Below are 8,397 nucleotides of genomic sequence, written 5' to 3'. Positions count from 1 at the left end.
AATCCTAATTTTAAGGAATTTTATAGGAGTAATTTAAGCGTGGCAAAAATCACGTGCTCACAGGGCTCATACTCACTCCCCGAGGAATGTGAAGCAGCTCTGTCAGCAGCTTTGATCAGCTATCTTGTCTTCTTAATGTTTTCCCGGGCTTGGGGAGTGAGTTTGATCATTTTCTTCTTCCCTCCCCAGGAGGATTCACCTCTGCCCGGTTGTTTTGAGCTTTTTCCTCGTTGTCTCACCATTGTCTGCAATCATAGTTCAATCAGCTTGTTAGTATCAGTGTAATCAGTTAAGAACAATGTTGCAGAAGCAGGGAAGAAAAGTTGCAGACAGGTTGCAGAAGTTGCCCAGTGCGGACCGCACAAAATGGTGTGCGGCCGCATAGGGGCCAGTGCGGACCGCACAAAATCAATCGCGGTCCGCACAGGTGTGAGGTTCAGAAACCCATCCTCTGTATCTTGGCAGTGCGGACCACACAAAATGGTTGTGCGGCCGCACAGGGGTCAGTGTGAGCCGCACAAAATGTAGTGCGGTCCGCACTGAGTGCCTAGAAATGGCACTCACTTAAAGTTCCGTAATTTTTTATTCTTAAGTCTAAATTGACAACCTAAGTAGTGTCCCTAGATCATTACCCAGTTCATTAAACCAACTAAATATGCAGGAATCAAAAACCTAACTCATCTAACCTAAACAATGAGAAAATATACGGGAGGAAGAAAAAGAAGGACAAGAAAAACAAAAGAACTAAAGGAAAATAACAAAATGAATGTAATTAAAATGAATCTGTGTTACCAGTTATGAGATGAGAGGGTTGAAATAGGTCTAAGCAATCAGTTATGAGCAATTACGATGATGAAAAGTGCTTTTTAGATGTTTGAGAATGAAGAGATCGAAAAGGGTAAAAGGAGGCCCTCAGGGACTATTATAGAAAAACCCTGGTGCCCATTCTCACCTACCAGTGCGGACCGCACAAAATGGACCGCGGTCCCACTGGCTGTTTTGAGCAAGTTTGAGAAGGAAATACTCTGCGGTCCGCACAAAATGAACTGCGGCCGCAGAGGTCTAGTGCGGACCGCACAAAATGTAGTGCGGCCGCACTGGAAAACTTCAGAGAGTCATCACATCACCCTTTACCAGTGCGGTCCGCACAAAATGGTAGTGCGGCCGCATTGGCAACTTCAGAGACCTGTGCATTTTCTCAATTATGTCCTGCACTGCATCAACTCAATCCTGTAACATCTCACAACCAGTTAGCCCAAAAATCAATCCTACACTACAATGAAAATCAAATAAAAACAAGAATGAAAAACACATGGGTTGCCTCCCAAGAAGCGCCTGATTTAACGTCGTGGCACGACGCATGTTACCATCCAATCATTTGAAATACACAAGAGCCACCACATGGCTATCATCAAACTTCCCCAAATAATGCTTGACTCTATTCCCATTCACTCTAAAAACTTCACCACTTTTGTTCTTCAAATCAAGAGCACCAACAGGGTCACACACACTACTTCAAATGGTCCGCTCCACTTTGACTTCAACTTTCCCGGGAACAACCTTAGCCGAGAACTGAATAAGAGCACCAAATCTCCCACCTTGAACTCCTTGCCCCTAGTATATTTTTCATGAAGGTATTTCATTTTATCCTTATACAGGGACGAACTAGAGTAGGCATGGAACCTAAATTCATCAAGCTCATTGAGTTGCTCCACCCGAAGATTAGCAGCTATATCCGAATCAAGATTCAACTTCTTCAAGGCCCACATGGCCTTTTGCTCCAACTCCACTGGTAAATGACATGCTTTCCCAAACACCAACCGGTACAGCGACATACCAATTGGGGTCTTGTAAGCGGTCCGGTAAGCCCACAGAGCATCATCTAACTTACTAGACCTATCGGTCCTATTGGCATTGACGGTTTTGGACAAAATGCTCTTGATCTCCCTGTTAGACACTTCAACCTGGCCACTTGCTTGAGGATGATAAGGCGTAGACACTTTGTGGTTGACACCATACTTGGAAAGCAAGGCATCAAAAGCTCTATTACAAAAATGCGATCCTCCATCACTAATAATTGCCCGAGGCGTACCAAACCTTGTGAAAATGCTCTTCTTTAGAAATGCCACCACACTCCTAGCTTCATTGTTGGGCAAGGCCACGGCCTCAACCCATTTTGAGACATAATCAACCGCTACAAGAATGTAAGTGTTTCCACACGAGCTTACAAAAGGGCCCATAAAATCGATACCCCATACATCAAAGATATCAACTTCGAGAATGGTGTTTAGAGGCATCTCATCTTTCTTGGAAATCCCGCCCGCTCGTTGACATTGATCACACCTTTTTACTAGATCACTTGAATCTTTGAACAAGGTTGGCCAATAAAAACCACAACTCAGAACTTTCGAAGCCGTCCTCGCCCCTCCATGATGGCCACCATAGGGGGAGGAATGACAAGCCTCCAAAATACTCACTTGCTCTCCCTCCGGGACACACCTTCGAATCACACCATCCGTGCAAATCTTGAACAAGTATGGCTCATCCCAATAGAAGTCCAGACTGTCCCGTTTGAGCTTCTTCCTTTGGTTAGAAGAGAGCTCACACGGGATGATGCCAGTCATAAGGAAATTAGCAATGTCCGCAAACCATGGCATATCACACATCGACACAGAAAGTAGTTGCTCATCGGGGAACGTATCATTGATCTCTAGGCCATCACACGCCCTACCTTCCTCCTCCAAGCGGGACAAATGATCCGCCACTTGGTTTTCACTACCTTTCCGGTCCACTATCTCCAAATCAAACTCTTGAAGTAATAAGACCCATCGCATCAATCTAGCTTTGAAGTCTTTCTTTGTCATCAAATATCTAAGAGCTGCATGATCGGTGTGCACTATGACTTTGGCTCCCATAAGATATGGCCGAAATTTTTCCATGGCGAACACAATAGCCAACAGTTCCTTCTCAGCAAGGCGATCTTACATCTGGTCCAGGAAAGGCAATGGGAAGTGATCCTTGCGGGTCACTTTGTTCAGCTTGCGGTAGTCCATGCACACCCTCCATCCGGTCACTGTCCGGGTTGGAATAAGTTCATTATTAGCATTGGTCGCCACGGTCATGCCACCCTTCTTCGGCACACATTGCACCGGAGAAGTCCATGAGCTGTCAGAGATTAGATACACCACGCCTGCATCTAGCCACTTGATCACTTCTTTTTTCACCATTTCTTGCATTGCCTCATTGAGCCTCCTTTGATGTTCCAAGGAAGGTTTTGCATCATCTTCCAGAATAATCTTGTGCATACAGAATGCGGGGCTTATTCCCCGAATGTCAGCTAGAGTCCATCATATTGCCTTTTTCCGCTTTTTGAGCACCGCCAATGTGGCGTCAACCTGCATGTTCGTAAGACAAGAGGAATCAATAACTGGTAAAGTTGAATTAGAGCCCAAGAATTCATACCTAAGGTGTGGAGGTAATGGCTTCAACTCCAACACCGGGGGTTCCTCAATTGAAGGCTTTGTTGGAGGCGTCTTTCTATTTTCAAGATCCAAAGAAAGTTTCCTAGGCTCATAAGAATAAGAGCCCATTCCATGTACAACATTCACGCACTCCACTCGGCCCGCATCATCATCGACATCCAAATTCAACAATACGGCCACCAAAGGGTCCTCAACATTGATCATTGCACTGGTATCATCAATTATCACAGCCGTGACTAAATCCACAAATGAGCACACTTCGGTACAATTGGGCTGCTTCATTGACTTACACACATGAAAGACCACCTTTTTATCACCCACCCTGAAAATGAGTTCCCCTGCTTCCACATCCACTAGAGCCTTCCCCATAGCAAGGAAAGGTCTCCCTAATATTATCTGGACCTCATAATCTACCTCACAATCCAAGATGACAAAAACAGCTGGCAAGATAAATTTGTCCACCCGGACGAGCACATCATCAACAATACCCAATGGTCGCTTCATAGATCGGTCTGCCATTTGCAATCGCATGGAAGTTGGCCTCAGAGGCCCAATACCCAAAGTCTTGAAAACTGAGAAGGGCATTAAGTTGATGCTTGCCCCAAGATCACATAAAGCTTTGGCAAAGTCTGCACTACCAATAGTGTAGGGGATAGTGAAAGCACCGGGATCCTCTAATTTCGGGGCCATTGAATGTACTATAGCACTAACTTGGTGGGTCATCTTGATAGTTTCACAGTCCATTGATCTTTTTTTTGTAACCAAATCTTTCATGAATTTAGCATAACTAGGCATTTGCTCCAAAGCCTCCACCAAATGCACGTTGATGGATAAGCTCCTCATTATGTCAATGAACTTTTTGAATTGATTCTCATTTTTCTGCTTGGCTAGCCTCTGAGGATAAGGGGGAGGTGGCCTAGGCAAAAGTGCCTTGGCTTTTGGCACAACCGGCTCCGGCATGTCAATTACGTGCTCCCTAGACGGGTTCACGTCACTTTGTGTTTCCACCTCGGCATCTTGAATATTGATCCTCACTTCTTCATTCACATTTTCATCAACTACATTCTCAACCACTAAAGGAACTTCATCTTCTTGCAACTTAACTTCTTCACCCAAAACTTGCGTTTGTTTGGAGGCATTCACATCACCGCCTCGTCCACTCCTAGTTGTCACAGCCATAACATGATTGTTTCCTCCCTTTGGGTTCACTACCGTATCACTTGGTAGAGCACCCTTAGGGCGTGTATTCAAGGACTGAGAGATTTGACCTGGTTGCACCTCCAAATTCCTAATTGAAGTATTGTGAGAAGCCAATTGTGCATCAGAATTCGCATTCTTTTTCATCATTTGTTCGAACATTATTTCAATTCTACCCATTTCATTGTTGGATGAACTAGGACCCTGGGATGGAAAAGGAGGTGGATTGTTCGGTTGTTGGTACATTGGGGGCCTTTGAAAGCCTTGCCCCCAGTTTCCTTGGTTCCCATTATTCCATCCACCTTGATTGTTATTGTTGCCCCACTTATTGTTATTACCATTCCAATTCCCTTGGTTGCCTTGATTGTTGTTCTGATTGCCCCAGCTATTGTTTTGATTGTTGTTCCCCCAATTACCACTGTTTTGTTGTTGATTTCCCCAATTGCCCTCGGGTCGGCACTGTTGTTGGTTGGAAGAGTTGCCCCGTTGGCCTTGAAAATTGTTCACATATTGTACCTCTTCATTTTGCTCATCATAGCCATCATTTTGAAACCCATCACAATCATCATCAAATTGCTCAGAATTTCCTTGGTTTTGTTGCCTTCTTTGCCTTCTCTTGTTGACAAGCATATTAACACCCTCAATGGCATTCACTTGGCGAGGATTTTGGACTTGTTGCAACTGTGCCTTAGCCAATTGGTTCATAGTAGTTGTTAACTCCGCTATAGCTTGCCCATGGTCATGTAATTCCTTCTGCAAATGAATAACCGTAGCGTCACCTTGAGGAACATTGGCTCTACTTTGCCATGCGGAGGATGTATCCACCATCTCATCAAGAACGGCACAAGCTTCATCATACGTCAATTTCATAAAATTACCCCCAGCAAGTTGATTCACTATGCATTGATTGTAGTGTTGATGCCCCGGTAGAAAGTTTGTTGCAACATATTCTCCGTCATGTCATTATTGGGGCATTCCTTCACCATCGTTCTATACCGCTCCCAAATCTCATGCAAAGGTTTCATGGGCTCTTGCTTGAAGGCCAATATCTCATCTCGAAGTGCCGCCATGTGTCCGGATGAGAAAAATTTAGCTATAAACTTATCCGCCAACTCATCCCAAGTAGTGATGGAATGGTTGGGGAGTCTCTCTAGCCAATCCAATGCTTTCCCCCGAAGTGAGAAGGGAAAAAGCCTCAACCTAAGAGCATCCTCGGACACATTCGTCTGCTTGCTACCCCAACATGTATCTACGAATCCCTTGAGATGTTTGTAGGCATTATGATCTGCAGCGCCCGTGAAATACCCACGCTGCTCAAGTAAAGTCAACATCACATTGGTTATTTGAAAATTGCCCGCCCGGATTCTGGGAGGGACAATAGCACTTGCATAGCCTTGGTTCGGTAGCACCCGAGGAACCCCTCTTGGAGGTGGCGGTGGAGGGTCTAGAACATTGTCATTAGCATTGGCCTGGCGGCCTCGTCGTGGTCCGGGAGGTACAAGAGGCACCTCGTCATCTCCAATGTCATCTACCTCCTCCTGCGCAAGCACATTTCCAAGAGGGTCATTTGCATTTAAAGCCATTTTAGTACCTGAAGTATTCACACACACAAATTAGTAACAAAGAAGGAAAGAAGAACAATACACAAAACTAACTAAATAGATAGCCAAAACCGTTAGCTCCCCGGCAACGGCGCCAAAAATTGATCGCAGCCAACTCCGCACTACTAATAAGTAGCAAAAGAGGGTCGCAATAGCTTTTACCCGATTTTGGGTCGGGATCGAATCCTTAGAGAGCTAGAAGTTGAATCGAGTATCTATCTAGTGTAGAATTGCGTATGTGTTCTTAATCATACTTCTATTCATTTTTGGGATTTTCTTTATAGTTCTGCTCTTATCAAACTACAAATTGTAAATTATGTTAAGAGTTATAATGCTACGGGTTGTTCAAATAGTTTAAAAGTCTCTAGGGTAGTGACTACCGCCTAGGTGGTCAATTGACGGGTACTTGAATCTAAGGCACATTTGACATATTTGGGGAGTATGTTATAACCGTTGCATGAATTTACCCACTCTACACCTCTCGGTGGTTCAAGTGATTTTGCCCGAATTGGCTTTCTCAAGACCAATTGGGTATGCAATTATGCACAAGCAACTTAGGGTTCAATTCGGGTATTACTCTCTCGAGGTTTAACCCTTTAATTGGGGCTATCAATCTCTTGAGTATGCCCCAATTCATTGTTGGACCAAATTCGGAGACTTAGCCTCTCTTTCTCAAGAGGAGCTCAAGCAACTCAACACAAACTAGTGTTTGCAACCACTAATTCAGAAATTAACCATGAAATTGGCCCAAATAACAAACACCCATAGTCAATTTAGCCCTAAATTACAAGACCCATCAATTACCCACACTAGGGTTGAGCCATAACCCTAGCTATGGGGTCTAGCTACTCATATTCAAAGAAGAAAAGCAAGAAATAGAAGAAGATAAACACATATTAATTAATTGCTAAGCTAAATACAAAGATTCAATGATGGAAAGTAAGTAAAAATGCCCAAAATGGCTAAGAAAAGTCGACCCACGAGCGTAGCTTATGGAATACAATATCTGATACCCTAAAAATGGAAAAAGAATCTATTTATACTAAGCTGAAAAATCTGGATAAAATTGCCCCTGCGGGGTTTGTACGGACCGCACAAAATGGACCGCGGTCCGCACTAGGCTCTTGACTTCAAAATTCTTGCTCTCTGAACTTGGGCTTCGCGGATCGCACCGAATGGACTGCAGCCGTGGAGGCTTCTAGTGCGGTCCGCACAAACTTGACTACGGACCGCATTGGCTTGAAAACTTCATTTTGCAGCTCTCTGAATCTTGGCTCTGCGGACCGCACAGAATGGTAGTGCGGCCGCATTGCCTTCAGTACGGACCGCACAAAACCTAGTGCGGCCGCACTACCTGGATGCTTGAAAATACAGCTCTCTGAATCTCCCAGTGCGGACCGCACAAAGTGGTGTGCGGCCGCACTGGGCCTGTTTTGACTGAACTTGACTTGTCTTTGGCACTTGTGCAAGTTTCACTCCTTTTGAGCCGATCTTTGACATTTTTTCACTTTGTTGATCAAACCTGCAATCAAGCACAACTTGTGAGCCTTTTGGGACTATTTTGTTTGAATATTTGATCAAAGCATAAGCAAGAAGGAGTATAAAATGCGTCAAAATCTCTAGTTATCACAAGTATCGGGCCTGTATATTGGTTCCGGATCGTGGTACATGTCCAATATAATATTTAAGAGTTTCCCGCAAAATTAGGTATCAATCTGAGTAGTATAAGTATGTTTCGTTGCGTTGGAAGTAATTTGAAGAACTTGAAGTTCATAAGTTTGATTCAATTGGTTTTAGGGGGTGATTCTTAGATTTAGCATTGTTTCGGGCATTTTGAGGGTTCGAGTGAGTCCGTTTTTGATTTTCAAACTTGTCGGTATGTTCGGGAGGGGCCCAGGGGCCCTGTGCCCCAATTGGGCGAGGCTCGAATGAAGTTGGAAAATTTGGGAAGGAGCTGAAGCTCCAGTCTTCTGTCATAACCGCACCTGCGGCTGGTCAGCCGTAGAAGCGGTCGTCCTCTCGCAGATGCGGCCAAGCCAGGCCAAGCCCAAAGCCGCAGAAGCGTCTAATTTTTTTCAAAAGCGGCTTGTCCTTCGCAGAAGCGGCCCAGCAGCCCA

Source organism: Nicotiana attenuata, unplaced genomic scaffold, assembly GCF_001879085.1.
Source record: "Nicotiana attenuata strain UT unplaced genomic scaffold, NIATTr2, whole genome shotgun sequence".
NCBI classification, from domain to species: Eukaryota; Viridiplantae; Streptophyta; class Magnoliopsida; order Solanales; family Solanaceae; genus Nicotiana; species Nicotiana attenuata.
The sequence above is the reverse complement of the archived record's forward strand: the minus strand, read 5'-3'. Positions refer to the sequence as shown.